At 37.7% G+C, this 15,198-nt stretch overlaps 1 long non-coding RNA gene across 1 annotated transcript in view; it reads right to left on the bottom strand.

Moving 5' to 3' along the window:
• The window catches only part of LOC108715393, a 92,382-nt gene extending 77,514 nt beyond the window's left edge, over window positions 1–14,868 (bottom strand). Inside the window, exon 1 of the long non-coding RNA XR_001935510.2 lies at window positions 14,747–14,868. This is a non-coding gene — a long non-coding RNA (uncharacterized LOC108715393). The remainder of the gene's footprint in view (window positions 1–14,746) is intronic.
• Window positions 14,869–15,198: the final 330 nt, after the last annotated feature.

Below are 15,198 nucleotides of genomic sequence, written 5' to 3'. Positions count from 1 at the left end.
CGTTTGTTAATACATGTATTTTGTACAATGGTGCATACAGCTGTCTTGTATTTTTCTTTTCTTTCTTCTACCTTTCTTTCTTCTTTTTTGCTTTAATTGCTTGTATTGAAAATGATAAATAAAAACTTTAAAAAAAAAAAAGTGTAGGTAGGCACAAATGCTCTGCATAGAATCCTGTCCCTTATAGTTTTTATACACTAAGCAGTTGCACATACCCATATCTGCATTAAAAACAAGGCAGATCACAGCACTCAAGTACTTTAAGTGCCATTTGTAGTGCATGTATGTAAAGGCCTACTGTACATATCCCTATGTACAAACAGCAATTGGTGCTTCAAAGGGGAAGCAACGTAAGTAGTAGGCAAAACAGGGACACTTTGCACATTGTCATAAATCAGCCCTTGAGAGTTTCCATGCTGTAATTGTTTGTTTGGTTATTATTAATCCCAAGGTATTTTTGGTTTATCACAACTTTTTTTTACAGTATAAAAGTTACTCCATGTTAGTACAAGGTACAGTAGATAATTTTGTTAACAAGGGGAAGGGCAGACCGGTAATCTAGTTCTCTACATTGCAAGAACTAAACATGGAGTATCTTCTTTTTCCCTGTTTAGCTCAAGAAACAAAGACATGAAAAAACCCAGATTGAAACAATAAGCAAAAACTATATTCAGAACAAGCCCAATCCATCAAACGTATGCTGAACAAGCCAATACTCTGCCTCCTTAATTTAAAAAAAGCCTTAAAAATGATTTGCAGACAAAGGATCCAGGCAGATTGTGATTTTTTTCCAGTTTTTTTTGCAATGCAAAATATTGTTTAAATAAGGCAACAGACAATTTCAACATTGATATAAATGCCTCTCTTCAGAAGTGGAACTTATATCAGTTGTCAAATGTCAAAATGTTACAACATCCAATTTAAGAATATTGGTAATTGCTTTCTGATTTGATGTATCTTCTACACTCCAGAACCAACTAGAACTGTTTGCTTTGTTGTCTGGACTACGGTGTGTTATATATCGCCCCAGAGAATTCAGTTTATTATTCTCATCCTTTTGATCTAGCATCCAGTACACAAAAACAAGGAGTTTAATTAAATAACCCAATGATGAATTGTTAAAGTGCCAGTTATCACTAGGACATTTCCACTTACATGACATATAGTGAATATTAAAAGCTGAGAATCGCTCAATACATAAAGCTGGCCTTCAGATAGAAATTAGAGCTTGACTGTGAATGTTAACAATATACACATATTGCATTCAGACTGCGTATCTCCTTATAACATATGTGCTCTGAGTCAGAATGGCCAAATTAGCTGCAATTCATTTCAGCCAAGCATTTGACCCACATTAATACATTTGCCATGCTTTAAAAAAAAAAAAAAAAAAAGTTTCATAATGTCAGTTTAGCTGCTGTTTTTCAAAGGCATCTGAGGCAGGAGCTACTGATGGACATGAAAGGTCCTTATAGTTGTTGCTATAACAATTTAAGCCTTAAACTGCCTAAATCTACAATGGCAGCAATATAGAGTCTACATTTTTAGATTCCATTCCTAGCATAAAAAATGGCAAGTATACATTCAACAAAATAGAATTTGATAACCCAAACCCAAAATCAATTACAGAGGCACAATCATTTTCCAGCAAGAACTCTGTGTTCTAGTGTTATGTCAGTCATCCTGATGCTCTATGGGCCACTGTTTTTTTAAAATCTAGGAAAATCTTTTTTTTTTTTTTTTCTTTTTTTAAATCTAGGAAATGCTCCTCTTAAACAACTGTGCCACTAACCAATTGGTGATTAGGCACTCTGGAAAACACAAAATGAATCGCTTTATCTTTACCAAATGTTTAATCACTAAATTTTGATGAGTATACTCTTGCAAAGTATTTTAATTTAAACATTTGTTTTTGCGAGTTGGCCAGCTTGTGAGCTAGCCAGCTGAACCTAGGCCTAAGCCTGTTGCTGTCCAGTTCATATACAGGTAGGGGATCCATTATCAGGAAACCCATTATCCAGAAAGCTCAGAATTATGAGAAGACTACACCCTTAGACTAATTTTAAACAAATAATTATAATTTTTTAAAAGTGATTTCTTTTTTCCCTATAAAAATGAACCAGTAGCTTGTACTTGAACCAAACTAAGTTGCATGCCTCCATATTGATGGCAAAACAACCCTCTTGGGTTTTTTTAACGTTTAAATTAATTTAAGTGCACTATAGGTATGGAGGTCCAAAAGATCCCTTATATGGAAAATCCCAGGTCCTGAGCATTCTGGATAATAGATCATATATATGTATATAATTTTCTTTGTGTAGAATAACAAACGCCTCAAATATATTTGCCCACCATTAACATGACCAAATGCATTTAGAATCTGTATATGTGCAATCCCCTAAAGGAACAGTTCAGTGTAAAAATAAAAACTGGATAAATAGATAGGCTGTGCCAAATAAAAAAGGTCTCTAATATTCAGTAGTTAGCCAAAATGTAATGTATAAAGGCTGAAGTGACTGGATGTCCAACATAACAGAACACTACTTCCTGTTTTTCAGCTCTTTAACTGTAAGGTTCCGGAGCTTGCGGCTGCCTTGTGGTAGATTTAAGGGCATCGCATACACAGTTTTGCTGCGCAGTTATACTTGCAACTTCCAGGAAGTAGTGTCTTAATTTAGGCTTGATTTCTACGGCTTTTATCTCTGTCTGCATTCAGATTTTGGCTTCTGTTCTTCTCCCCTGGTACTTCTGCTTGGTTGGACGGTTCTTCAGGCTTGACCCGGCGTGTTATTGACTTCGATTTACCCTGCTCGGCTTGGTTTCTTGGACGGTGTTCCTTAGCAACAGCTCTGCCTTCCTTCTTCCTGCTAGTGAGTGATTCTTGCTGCACCAAATCTGCATTATTTTTTGCCTGAATCTTCCACCTGTAGCAGCCACCTTTGGCCTCGGGAGGGGCCCTCAGCTACTCAGATGCCGCCAGGTCTTAACTTAAGAGAAGAAAAACAAGTGCTCTGAACGAGCAAAGGAGCATCTTCGTTAACAAGCTTTAGGACGGAAAGCAAAACCAGCTTAAGGAGTAGACAATAAAGCATGGTCAGGCAAGCTGGGGTCGGTACAGGCAGAGTTCAGAATAGTCAGGCAGGCCAGGGGTCAGTGCAGGCAGAGTTCAAGAATAGTCAGGCAAGCCGGGGTCGGTACAAGCAGAGTTCAGAATAGTCAGGCAGGCCGGGTCATATAGGCAGAGTTCAAAGAATGGTCAGGCAGGCAAAGGTCGGGATTGGCAGAGTCAGACAGGTAGGGATCAAAAACCAGATAATTCATAGACAAAAAACACTCCCAGGAACTAATCAAATTAGACCTAACAACGGACAATGAGTTTGGGCTCAAAGTCCCTTTAAACATTCAAATTCAGCGCCACAAGACGTGATTATGTCACACACATGGCACGTAAAACCTGGAAGTGAGCAACACGCGTGCCATAGTAGAACCGGCGCTAGAAAGAAGAGGATGCCTGCGGTGGACGTCCCTGACAAGAGCACGGCGGGGGTCCCCGCTGGCCCACCAGACCACCAGGGTGAGTCTTTACATCATGGATTGACTGGTTAGTGGGTTTTTAAAAAGTTTATAATATAATGACAGGATATGATATTTTAGCTTGTTCATTAAAAACAGTCTAGCTAAGTACACAATTCATGAATGTTTCCCCACAATCCACATTTACATTCTACTGAGAATTACAATGTTATTGGGCAAAGAGTACATTTTTGTTTCCAATATCAGCTGCATGTAATAATGGTAATGTAGGTGCAATATTTGTGCCCATTTAGAAATCTCACACAAGTTCCATCCACGTCATAGTTGTCAAATGGGCAGGTCATAGGGCTTTACTTGAACACTCTCCACTTGAGTTGATGCAATAATTAGAGCAGGGGTACAGAGCACCAAGATAACCTTGGATGTAATGCTTGGTCAAAAGCAGGTATAAATTAAGAGGTCTCCTTTCCCATTTAGCCTGCATATGCTGATTTAACCTTCAGTCACAGTGAAAAGGTAAAAGCTCTTTTTATATGGTGTTTTATTGGTGCATGTTTCTTTTAACTAGTGATGGGCGAATTTATTTGCGCATTTCGCCGCCAGCGAATAAATTCGCGAAACGCCCGCGAAAATTCGCGTCAAAAACGAGACGCCCATCACTACTTTTAACCTCACTACAGTGTAAATAAGCACTTTCAACATGTAATAATGTGTAATAATTTTACATAAAATTGTGCTGCCTCTTTTCAAATCATCTTTACACCCAGAACCTGGTCATTTCAAATGGTATTCATTAAAACTCCATTCAATAAACTTTTAGGGTACACGGTTAGTGATGGGTGAATAAATTAGGCAGGCCCGAATTTGCCAGAAAAAATTTGCTGCGGCAAAAAAATTTGGGCTTGTGTCAGAATAGTCGTGCGCATAAACATTGTGCAATGTCAAAATTATTCGGACGCGCATTGACTTTAATGCATTTGACCAAAATAGGTGCACGTAAAGCAATTGTCGCGGGCGTCTAAATTAATGTGCGATAATTTTGACGCCCATTGACTTCAATGCGTTTGCAATTTTTGTGCTGTTTCACGAATTTCATGGGAAATTCGCAAAGTTTTTGGCAAAGCGAAATGGGACAAATTCGCCCATCACTATGCAGAATGGCTTTTGTTAAAATGTTAAAAAAAACATATATTACAATTGGAATGTAATAAGATTCATTGTTGGTAAGAACGCTATGTGTTTGGATATGGTGAGAAGCAATGGAGAGGGACACTGTGATTTGATATAATCTAAAATGACTTGATAAACAGTCAAGCATTAGAAAGGTAATTTCATAGAAATCTAAAGTCATTATTTTCTCTGTGCACAAAAACAAATTCTAGCAGTCCAGAGATGTTTCTGAAAGGCTTTAAGGATTTCAGTTAGGAAAATGTATTAAATACGTACAATATCTAATTATGCCAGCCCACACATTTCTTTATTTATCGTTAAATGAAAGAACGCAGGTGATGTTCTACTTTTCGCTTAGAGAAAGCAATCAATTTTTCATTACATGTTGTTCTATTTCATAATTACACTAAACTCTATTTCGCTTTTGTGTGCCATTACATGAAATACATTGTAAAATGATAAGATACTGTACGCTGCTTATGTAGAGTAATGAGACCATTAAAAGAAAGAAGTAGTAAAAGTCATTGCAGCCTAAAAAGGCCACTTATAAAAGTAAAGCAGCAAACCTCTTTATATTGCAAAATAAAATGAAGTTACTTTATTTTCATGGATTATTTTCTGGTCTAGATAACTGTTCTTTGTTGAACCAGGTTCACGAAAGACTAATGCTGATGTTAAATGTGATGCAGTAATGATGCATTTGTCCACATAAAAAATTAAAAGCATTAGGACAGTACCATATACCTAAAGCTGGAATTAACATTGTTTATTTATATTATGCAAAACTAAATATTGCCTAGGGTACAGAAGGAAACATTTACTGTACTCTGGTTGAGGAAAAGGTTGGACAGAATATGCATCAAAGACAGTTATTGAAACAACCTGGCGGTTATAAGAGGTCTACTTATACTTACACATAGTATTTCATACACCAGCCTTACCACCTTAAAGTAGTTCATCGAATACCTGAACTACTTCCATGTTGCCTAAGATTCAACAAAATTCAAACAAATGTGTGGAACTGGGAGACCCATGAGATAGGATGAAAATGCATTGAACCAAACTATTCAGTCTTAAGTTCTTGTCTCATTCATGCAGAATTTGATATGGGTGCTACTTACCAGGCACCCAAAATTATGCCGTCTATTTGTATTTCACTTGATCTACAACTCTTATATAATTGACCTTCCAGGACTGGTAATGCAATACATTCTAAATCTTTCCATATATTTTGTATGTTCACGTACAAAGGTAAGGAGTTTCTCAAGATGGTGTTTCAGTAGCTGTCCCTTTATTACTCTCAGACCAAACCCACCCAACATAAGTTCTTCTTTATCGGTCCTTCCTTTCCAATGAGTTCATAGATTTCATATTACAAGGCTATAACTTCTGCTTTGTAATTAATCAAGATCATTATTTTTAAACTTTGCATTTAATAAAATAAAATTTTAATTAAGATAAGTAATTTGCTTCTTATCCACGATGGTAGAGTGTGTGGATTAACCATACTCCTAATTCAGAAATTTCTGGGGGTATAGAAGGACTACCTATGTTATTTGCATCTAAGTCTATGAAGGACCAACAAAAGAGATAGAGCTGGGAAAGATGCTTAAGTCTATTCCAGTAAATGGCTTTCCGAAGAAGATCAGAATCATTCACTCTCTCCTTACTCTGCTGGTAGTCTATAGGCAACAGTTCTTATTTTAGGAAATAGGTGCAATATATTAGAATAGTTGGACAGATGTTAAAATGAAAATTAAGTGAAATGGGTCTTTATTAAGATTGATTCCAGGCCTCAGCACCAAATAGATGGTTCACAACAAATTACATATCCCTGGGTTCACAACATAGATAGTTTTGCTTTGCTAAAAAAAATTGCCAACCATTTAAAATTTGTGAAATTTCGTTTTGCCAAATGCATTGAAACCTCTAAGCCACATTTTGATGTAAAAAGAGTTGGGGAGCAACTCGAGCATAAAAAAAAAATGTTCCTGGGTGTTGTAAAATAAGTGCTTTGGCCATTTGGTAGACCCTATGTGAACTGGCAGCCAAACGGAGGCTCTGTTTGTAAGGGATTCTTGGTTTAAATGCAACCAAAACTTGCCTTTGAACTAGGAATCTAAAAATGAACTCCTGCTTTGATGCCTCTGGGAACAACATCTAAGGGGTTGCAAAGGAGCCATTGGTTGAGTATCACTACTCTACGGGGGTTATTTACTAAACTCCAAATGCACAAATCACGAAAAATGCGTGAATTGTTTTTTTTTTATAAAATCAGACTTTTAAAAAATCACGAATTTTTCAGAATTTATTAAACCCTGAGGATGGAAAAGTCTGAATCTGAAAATCGGACATCTCAGACCTGTCGAGGTTGCATATAAGTCAATGGAAGAAGTCCCAATGATTTTTTGATGTGCGCTGGGTTTCGTGCAATACCCCGAAGTTTTGAAATTCGTGAAAATCGGATGAAAAAATCCCGCAAAGCAAACATTATGGAAAATGTAATAATAAATAAGTGTAAGTTTGTAGCAGAAAATATTGAGATAAATTCGGACTTAACCCCCTACAGGTTTCTTTATTTTTCATGCAGGATTGCAAGTTGATCCCATGTGCCTGGAAATCCTCTGGGGGGGGGGGGTTACACCTCAACAAATGCTATAAAAATAAACAGTCTAAATAGCCTAGATTATTGTTATCAAGTGTATACTGCAATGATTACGGGCCAGTGATCTAGTTTCAAACAGAATTTAACAATTTAAAAGTTATATCTAACTTTAATCAGTCTGTAAGTAAACTGCCAGAGATCTTACTTTCCTTATGCACTCTAGAGGAATGGAAATGTTTGAATAATGTGACGAACTAACAGAATGAGATATTCAGTGCAGAGCCAGAAGGGATAAGATGCCAGCCAGGCAACAATGAAAGGACTTTAAGTAAAGCACTGCAGTTACAGGTTAGCAATAAGATTAATGTTGGTATTAATATTTCCATTGATTTTACAAAGGTCTCAATAGGACTGGAGCTGGTGCCGGCTTTGCTTCGATGGCACTGCAGGCTAATATATTCCTCTCTTAATTCAGACATTAATTCTAGCAAATAATTCTTGAGACATGGGCCCTGGGAATGCCCCTAGCATCGCATATGCCACTCAGGGCAAAGACACTTTTCCACTGTCACTAGAAAGCCATAGTTCATTTCTCTGTAGCACATAAAGTGAACATCTCTTTCACCTCTTTGCATCTTACAGAAACTTTGAACAAAAAGAGAAATGTCGACACTCTTACCCCTATCCACAAATATAACAATACCATTCAACTCTTAATTATAGACTTTGAGCTAAAATGCGCATGGGATTTCTATTATAATAAAGGCTGTAATTTTCCTTAAGAGTTTAGAGCCGGTTTGCTGTGTGACCTTCTGTTTGTTTTTGACTGAAGTTGTTTGAGTGGCAATGGATAATTATGAGCTTTGTTGATACAAAACAATGCATGACATGCCATTCTTATGGCTGCACCAGAACTATTATTAGTCTACATGGTGGCTTCAGACGTGTGGGCTAATAAAGACTTTTATATATGTCAGACAGGAGGCATGCAGAAATGGTCTGCGCCAATCAGAAGTCCCTTAAACATTCATAAGTGAGCTGGTTATGTTTTAATTCCATATCACAGTAGTATGTTATGGTAAAATATGCATACAAAAATAGTCTACCATAGAATATAAAATAGGATTTAAAAAGCTAATTTCATTGTACAAGTATTCAATAAAACATGTTGGCACTGGTCATTCTGCAGAGGTGTCCATCTCCACAATGCTTTGAGGCCCATTTACTAATTTTCGAGATCAAGAAAAAAGCGAGAATCATATTGTTCCACTTTTTTTCAGTGAGGCTGAAAACTTGAATCTTTTAATTTACTGGGAAAAGAAATAAAGTTGTTAGAAAATATTTCCAATGACTTCTATACAACCTGTTCAGCGTTTTCTTGACAAGTTCTTTACTGGCAACTTTTCGCAGATTATTGGGGGAAGTTGTTCACAATGCAAATAAATATTCAAGGTGAACATCTGCTTTAATGAAAACGCCGTTACGTTTGCTGCAAATTTTACGCCACCTTCAAACAGGTATCAAAGGTTTGCAAAGCGCAATTAAGATTCGCAAGGCAGTAAAAGCCTAATGAAGAATATTACATTGCGACATGCTAATTTCTATTCTTATGTGTGCTCAAATTTGTCCTCTTTGGGAATTTTATTACATTCTCGATATGTAAGAAATCCTGACTATTCAAGCTGCTACGTTTTGCATTTGCATGTTTTTTTTTCTGGTTTGAAATCTGCGCTCTTAGTTTAACGAGAACGAGCAGAAAAATACTCTCATAAAACATTAACTTCTGTTGGCCATATGTTTATGAAAAATTGAAGAATGCGGTTTCCTGCACATGTCAATTACTTTGAACCTTGATCATAAAGGTATAGGAGTACCACTGGTTTTCTCAGGGCTTGACATGGGGAAATGGGTTAGGAGCTTGAAGAGACAGCATCTAACAGTAACCTTAGATCACTGGAATTTATTTCATATGAAGCTGATTTACTGTATGATTGCAAGCATAGATGCACTCTGGGCACTTTCTTTTTCCCCCATGAAGTGGTTTCCCTTTACAATGTTTTATCGCTGTGGGTGCTGTATATTAAAACTATAGTGCCTTTTCCATGCTGGTATTTAAGAAAGAAACTTTTTCCTTGGAGGAGTCTGTTGACAGTGCTATAAAGAGACATAGCAAACCTGGAAACACTTTGAAAACAGTTTGATGTTTGCTATATTCCATACAAATACAACAATTATGGTGATCCCTTGGCATCAGCCAATATTTAGCACTATTATTTAGATCTTTGCAAATTGCTTATATATTGTGGGTTTTTTCAAGTTTCCAACCTTTTTCCTCGACCGCTAGTCAAACATTTAGATAAGAACACACAGATGTGTGGACTGTGCTATTTTACTCCTATATTCACTACATTATTGCAAGGAAGCTTTATTTATTGGTATATACCATTTGGTGGTGGGGGGGTAGGGGCTGGTTGAATTCAGTAATTCTAATTTTCCCTGTCACCTGTTAATCTCACCTCCCTTTACCACTAGACCACATGCGACCCTAGTAACCAGCTGGGGAGATTTAATTTTTTCTTGAAAATAATTTAATTTAAGATATAGGCACCTGAGGGCCACCCCCTAAACCTGAAGCTGTAGACATGGGCCCTATGGTATGGTACCTATTTAAACATAGCCATGAATGTATGTATGTGTGTATATTTTTTTTAAAACTACTTATGTACACAGCACTGTTAAAGCACACTGAATTAGTACACCGACAGGTATGTCGCACAGAGCAGATTTTGTATACATTGTGCCACAATCTATCTTTTTGCACTGTGTTTTTTCTGCAAATTTAATTTTACACATAAGAAATAGGCCCCTAATTGTTTTGGTGTTGAAACCTTTCTTAAGAAGATGTACGTCTTTAACAGGTCTTTCAAGTCACATTCATTTTATTGATAAGGTCCTTTTCACAAATAAACACATTCATACTGTTCTACCCCCTACCACATTGTTCTGATGTTTATTAAAGAATCAATTGCTGTCAGGATACGTGAGATGGCATCCCATTTTGTAAAACAAGCAGCAGACCTCTGTGTGCAGGCATAAACTTGCTCTCAAAACCAATAAGGCCGGAGGAGAAAATATATTATGTCTACAACTGAAGCCTCATTGAATGTCCTGATCGAAAACCCAGAGCTCTGTAGTGTCCTTTTGGTTATAGCTATCCACCATAAACAAAGACCACCTGTGCCCTGTAGGCTCTGGCTCTGGAAGTGGCAATCAATCTTTTGGAAGCTAAACAAAAGAAAAAGAGCTACACATAGCGGTTGATAACACAACCATTAACCTTTTCATTTGAGATGAGCAGTGAAACATACTGTAAAGGTTAGTCTTTTCCAAGAACACATGGCACTAAAGCAGTCATAAAAAATGAAAAAGAATAAAGTACAGTACAGAATTTAGGATGTACACAGAACTAAAACAGTAAATTGCAGAATGTAGGATGCACACAAAACAAAATGCATGTAGATAGGCCTCAATTGATTGTATTATTACCCCTTATCAGTGCTGAAATGCAGAAAGCTCAGTCATTGACCATCACTTACATTACAGTGCTTATATAATAAATAACCATCACAAATAGTCATGCATCATAGAGTACAATGACTTGCAACACATATCCTTACAATACAATAAGAGTGACATATAAAGGAGCGATGCCACCTCTGCCTGATTATCTATCAATCTATCCATTGATCTCTCTTTTACTGTCTATCATTCTTGCCATTGAAAGAACAAGACATTTTTACATTCAACAAATGTTTGTTTTGCCTCTGTGTGAGGCTTTTGTCTTCCAATATGGTCTGATGAGGAACTCAAAGGTACTACAAAATATTGATCCCTCCACAACATGCTATTTTCTTTATGTCTGTTTTTCAGAATTTACAGTTATTCACCAGTTGTACCTAGTCCATCAGCCTGATTTAGCAGCACATTTATTTTATAATCCTAGTTCATTATTTGCATGTGCTTAAATGCTGTCGCAGCCAACATGGCAAGTATCTAGTGAGGCATATTTAAAAATGCTATGGCTTTTTTTCTGTTAAAACAGGGACAATAGACTAGCATTTCATTGGATTTATTTTCCACTGTACAGTAGGTAAGTTCCCAGAATGACTCCACTAGACGTCAGAAGACCTCAGCAGACCCATAACTTATGACGACAAATATGGGCCCTCCCTCACCCCCTTTCTACTCCCTGCCCCATAACTCACAACAGATGCTTTTGTTGAAAAGGCTGCAGCTTGACCAATTAGAAAATATATTGTAAATAACAACCAACAAACATACATGTTGGTAACCACCCATAATGATACTTCTTGAAATAAATATTTACATAAGCTGTTGCTGACTACATATCTTCACAAAAAATAATGTAACCTTCTAAAGCTTGACAATAGGCTTCAAACACTTAAAGGGGTGGTTCACCTTTAAATTAACTTTTAGTATGTTATAGAGCTGCCAATTCTAAGCAGTTTTCAGTTGTTCTTCATTATTAATTTTGCATAGTTTTTTTAATTATCTGCCATATTCTTCTGACTCTTTCCAGCTTTCAAATGGGGGTCACTGATAGTGATGGGCGAATTTGCGCCGTTTCGCTTCACCGGAAAATTCGCAAAATTTGCAAAATGGCGAAAAATTCACGAAGCGGCGCCGGCGTCTCGTTTTTGACGCCAGCGCCCTTTTTTTGACGCCGACGGCCATTTTTTACGCCGGCGTCCGTTTTTTTCCGATGCAGCGAATTTTTTCGGGCAAATTTTCGCGGGCGTTTTTCGAATTCGCGCCTCCCGAATAAATTCACCCATCACTAGTCATTGATTCCATCTAAAAACAAATGCTCTGTAAGGCAACATATTTGTTATTGCTACTTTTCAATACTCATCTTTCTATTCAGACCCTCTCCTTTTCATAATCCAGTCCCCTATTCAAATCAATGCATGGTTGCTAGGGTAATTTGGACACTAGCAACCCGATTGCTGAAACTGAAAAGCTGCTGAATAAAAAGCGAAATAACTAAAAAAACGCAAATAATAAAAAATGAAAACCAATTGCAAATTGTCTCAGAATATTACGTCATACTAAAAGTTCATTTGAAGATGAACAACCCCTTTAATGTTCCCAACACAACAACATTCTAGGGCTACTAACTCAAAGCTAGCCTTATCCTCACCCTCACACTCAACCTAGGCTTCACTTTCATCTCCTCAACTCTTTTCCAGGTGTCTCTTAGGGCAGGCCAAACACACCCACACTGTGATAAAACATCCAAGACACCTACAGTTTATCTACTCCCCAAACCCAGGGCCAGATTAACATAGCGGGCGGCCCTAGGCCTGCTGTTGTTCATTGCCCCCATCCCCTCCCTATTATTCATGCAAACTTTTGGAGCAATTGAGATTGGCGCACGGGAAGTTTAAAAAACAATTGTATCTCCTGCACATCCCTAGTGCCTCTAAACCAATGCGGGTGTGGTTGGGCAGCATGCTGCTCCCTGAAATCCTGCTGCCCTAGGCCCGGCCCTTGGTGGCCTCTCCATAAATCCGGGCGTGCCCGAACCCTGGGTGGGATGGTGAGAAAGTGTCTGCTCCCTCTGCTGTCCAGGTAAAATAACTGACCTTGTGCTTCCTTTCTCTCTTATTAATCTTTTGCTCCTTCTAACACTAACTGGACTTTCTGAACTACACTTCCCATCACCTCACAACCCAAATGTTTATAGCCCTATTCTACCCCTAGTCATGTCCCTATTACTGCCTGTTAGTATTGTTTCCCAGGGACCCCTAAACATAAAGAATGTCTACTTGCACACTAGTCCCATTTTTCAATGTTGCATATCTTAGCTCTTTCTACTGAAGCACAGGCCTGGATTGGATTGTACAGTGGGCTGCTCCATTTATGAGCTGGAGAATTGGAGCCAAAGCAGAGTGGGAGCTGAAAAAGAAGCTGCAGAGGAGAACGTTGTTGTTGCCTATTAGGAAGAGTACCTCCTGACAAAATTTTAAGGTAAGTTCCTACTAAACACCAATGCCCATTTTTTTTCGCTTTACTGGAGGGACCCTGCCCACCAGTTGTTTTTTTTTTTAACCTGGGGAACGGGGGCTGGTCACTAGTGATTTTTTTAACTGGAGGAGTGGGGCTGGCCACTAGTGATTTTTTAACTTGGGGGGCTGGCCGCCAAATTTTTTTTTCACTTTTATGGGGGCGTGACCACCAATGTTTTTTTAACTTGAAGGAAGGGACCTTAATTCATCTAATCAATCATATAGACAATATATAAAGTGCAATACGTCAAGTCAAATCCATATATCCATAAAGTGCAATATAGTGAATAAATATCAAATTCATACCAACATATACTTTATCTGTATTAGCATAAATGTATTTTCATATAATACATCAAACCAACCATTATCCAATCTACTCAGAGAAACCCTTATCGAATAAATGACATTTATGATTAATAAATTGTCAAGTATAAAGTACATATAAAGAACAGGGGTTAAGAACATTAACCCCTATGGAGCATTATATCCGATGTCGACAGCTATAGAAAGCACGACAGGGAATGTGTTTCATTAAGCCCCCTTGGTAATATTGTATCCAAAGTAAAAAATCCATTTGGCCTCCTTTCGTGGTTGCACTTTACCTCTATCGCCACCTCTCGCTAATGGGGGAACACAGTCAATCAAAATTGTCCGCAATGATGGAAGAGGGTGACTATTAGTTAGAAAATGTCTGGCAACGCCAAACAAATTACAGACCTGTGATTATTCATACGAATCCGGAAGAAGTAACCATTTTCCCACATAATATAAACCACGAGGCCATAAAATACAGTAGATTACATAATCTAAAAGTCACGTCAATTGATGCTGTATCTGAAACCTTTTACCATTGTAAGAATGAGGAATTGTTCCACCAGTTAATAAACATCCACATGTCTTATGTAATTTGAATACAATATCACTGAGGGGGCTTAATGAAATTTATTCCCCGTCGTGCTTTCTAGAACTGTCAACATCAGCTATAATGCTCCATAGGGGTTAATGAGATATGAACCCCACTATGTTCTTTATTAATCTTGGAACCTTAATGTCATGTATTTGATAAGGGTTGATTTGATATATTGTATGAAAATAAGTTTTATGCTAATAGAGATATATGTTGGTATAAATTTAACATTTATTCACTATATTGAGAGTGCAATCTCTTTTTGGCAGTTGGTTTTCACTTGCAGCAAATATACAAAATAAACAATTCAAAATAAAATCCTTGCCACTTAATGGGCATCTAAATAACAAAGATCAGTTGTCCTAACTAACCAGGGGTAGGCCGACCTCCTGTCTCCCCAAAACAGAGAATATTAAAAAAACAAACAAAGTCCCAAACCTTGTGGTGATTTCAAGCCTCTCAGTGAGCTCACACAGGCAGCTTTTCTATGTCTTTCCCCCAGACTGACATTCCCCTGTCTGGCTTGAGCTGCCTTTTTAATTATCCACATGAGATGCCTCAGGTAGACCTAAAACACCTGGGTTGGACTAGCAGTCCCGGAACTTGGGAGATATATAAGCTCCGTCCTGGACTTTCCCAGGTATCCTGGTAGTTACTTTACCACAATATCATAATTAGTTTTTGTACTGTATTTCTCTTCCTCAAAAGGGTCCATTTTCTATGTGCAAGGCAGGATGCAAGCCTCCATGTTTTTTGCTCCCTGCCTTGCAGATAGATTACTGCAGGTCTTTGTGATATGAAAACCATGCTGCCTGAGTTGTATTTATGAGGAGTGGGTAGGGGAGGCATATAGATGTCTCCCCTTCCAGCCCCCTAACTAGTATGGTGTC

The sequence above is a fragment of the Xenopus laevis genome, chromosome 4S (assembly GCF_017654675.1).
Source record: "Xenopus laevis strain J_2021 chromosome 4S, Xenopus_laevis_v10.1, whole genome shotgun sequence".
NCBI lineage: Eukaryota > Metazoa > Chordata > Amphibia > Anura > Pipidae > Xenopus > Xenopus laevis.
This window is presented reverse-complemented; position numbering and strand designations above follow the sequence as displayed.